Source organism: Apus apus, chromosome 2, assembly GCF_020740795.1.
Source record: "Apus apus isolate bApuApu2 chromosome 2, bApuApu2.pri.cur, whole genome shotgun sequence".
Classification (NCBI taxonomy): Eukaryota; Metazoa; Chordata; class Aves; order Apodiformes; family Apodidae; genus Apus; species Apus apus.
Window position 1 is genome coordinate 13396952 of NC_067283.1, and position 2265 is coordinate 13399216.

Sequence of the window (2265 nt, forward strand, 5' to 3'; positions counted from 1 at the left end):
AGGGTGCAGAAGTTTTGTAGACTGTTTATGACCTTTTAGACATTGTGATCCTGCTGTGCGTCAGTGGACGGGAAGGGAAATAAGCAAACATTCAGTATAACCGAATATTCCTCTATATACTGCAGCCTGACATCTGAGTAGGTTATATTAAAAGGTTTTGGCAATTTAATACAAACTATTAAAAAGTTATTTTGGGATAGAACATTTTCTCAAAAAGTTGTCTAGACTTTGGTTTCAAGTATAGCAGGATTCTGAGCTGTGGGATTGACAGCGATTAATTGGATCACCAAAACTGGTTGGCACTCTCATAGCGGGTGAGTTATTAGATATAGATATAGACAGTGGGGCATCCTGGGAGGTAATAGACTTTGATGCATCTGATGGCTTCTGAAGGCACAAACTACTGACTTTACAGTGAACCATAGGTTGTATCCAGTCCTCTAGCTCTGCTTGGAGTAACACTTCTTTTGGCATCCTTCTCTCTCTGCCCAGCTCCTAGTGCCATGTCCACTCCTAGAGAAAAACTCTAACACCTTGTTTTCACCCTCTTCTTTCAATTCTTGCCTTGGATTGCCTCCTTGACTTGAAGCACAGAATCATAGAATCACGGAATGGTTGAGATTAGAAGAGATCTTTGCAGGTCATCTGGTTCAACACCTCTGTTCAAGTAGGGACACCCAAGTTGACCAGGACCGTGTCCAGACAGCTTTTTAATATCTCCAATGATGGAAACTTCACAGCCTCTCTGGGCAACCCGTGCCAGTGTACAGTCTCCTTCACAGAAAATAAGTTTTTCCTGATGTTCAGAGAGAGGATTCTGTTTCAGTTTACACCCATTGCCTCTGGTCATCACTGAAATGAGCTTGGCTCCATCATCTTTGCATTATCCTTTATATACATTAATAAGATCCCCCCCCCACACACACACACACACACACACACCTCTTCTCTAGACTGCACAGCTCACTCACACATTCCTAACAACAGAAGTGCTCCAGCCCTTTAACCACCCTCGTGAAACCAGCCCTTCCCCAGACTTCCTTCAGGATGCCCATAGCTCTGCCAGTACTGGGGAGTCCAGAACTGGACACAGACACCGCTCCATGTGGGGTCTCTCTAGTCCCGAGCAGAATGGAAGGCCCATCACCCTTCACCTCCCGACACATTTTGCCTCCCACACCGCCTTTAGCCGCCTTTGCTGCAACGCCACGTTACTGCCTCACGTTCAATTCAACTTTGCGTCCACCAGGACTCAGGAGATTCTTCCCTGCCATTCTGGTGTCCCCTTCCCCGGGTGCACAAGTCTCGACTCCTCTACTTGTTAGCTTTCACGAGGTTCATCCTGATCCACATCTCCAGCCTGTCAAGGTCTCTCCGTACGGCAGCACCTCCCGCTAGTGAAGTAGAGGTATCAAAAGCTCAGTTTGCGTTGGCCGGGAATCGAACCCGGGTCAACTGCTTGGAAGGCAGCTATGCTCACCACTATACCACCAACGCTGTGATGCTATTGGATTTTCTATGAGATTCTTCCTTGTCTTCTAGTGGCCACCTGTTCCTAGTCTAATCACAGAGTTTATTAATTGCCCAGCACAAGTACAAGGAAGGACTACTGAAGGAAAATTCAAGGTTTCTCCACAGCTGCTAAGGCTACATGAAAACTTTTTTCTTTTTTTCTTTTTTTCTTTTTTTTTTTATAACAATGAAAAAAAATAAGGCATCCAGCCTGAGGGAATAAGCATCCTCATGTCACCATTTTTAGTAAAAAAAATATACTACTACTAGCATTTATATTGAACTATGATGAGCTTTTTATTTCATGTTTGAAAGGTTTGGTGGAAAAATTTATAATGAATTATATGTGTTGTCCATTCCCTCAGCTATGAATTTTCTTAGTGTCATGCAAGATCACATGGAAAATCTAACTGAAAACAAACTTAATAGATTTACAAAAGTTTGATATTTGAAATAGGATTATCTTAAATACAAGTCTGTAAATTTTAATCTCAAGCTTAATGTACATTTTTGTGACATAATGTCTGATGAAAAGTTTTCTGTTACAGTGGATAGAGCCAAGAAATTGCTTTAGAGGGACAAGTTCTCAAAACTCACATGCTGTGAGGATATCCTATGAATAACCCAGAGAATCCTAGGGCATCTGTGATTTCTCTTCTGAAGAAGTGTGGCCAGCAGGTGAGGGAGGTGATTCTCCCCCTCTACTCTGCTCTTGTGAGATCCCACCTGGAGTACTGCATACAGCTCTGGAGC

At 43.1% G+C, this 2265-nt stretch overlaps 1 non-coding gene across 1 annotated transcript; it reads right to left on the minus strand.

The window, feature by feature from the left end:
• Positions 1-1425: 1425 nt before the first annotated feature.
• On the minus strand, positions 1426-1497 carry TRNAG-UCC (transfer RNA glycine (anticodon UCC)). Its single transcript has one exon. It is a non-coding gene; the product is annotated as a tRNA-Gly (tRNA).
• Between the last annotated feature and the right edge of the window lie 768 nt (positions 1498-2265).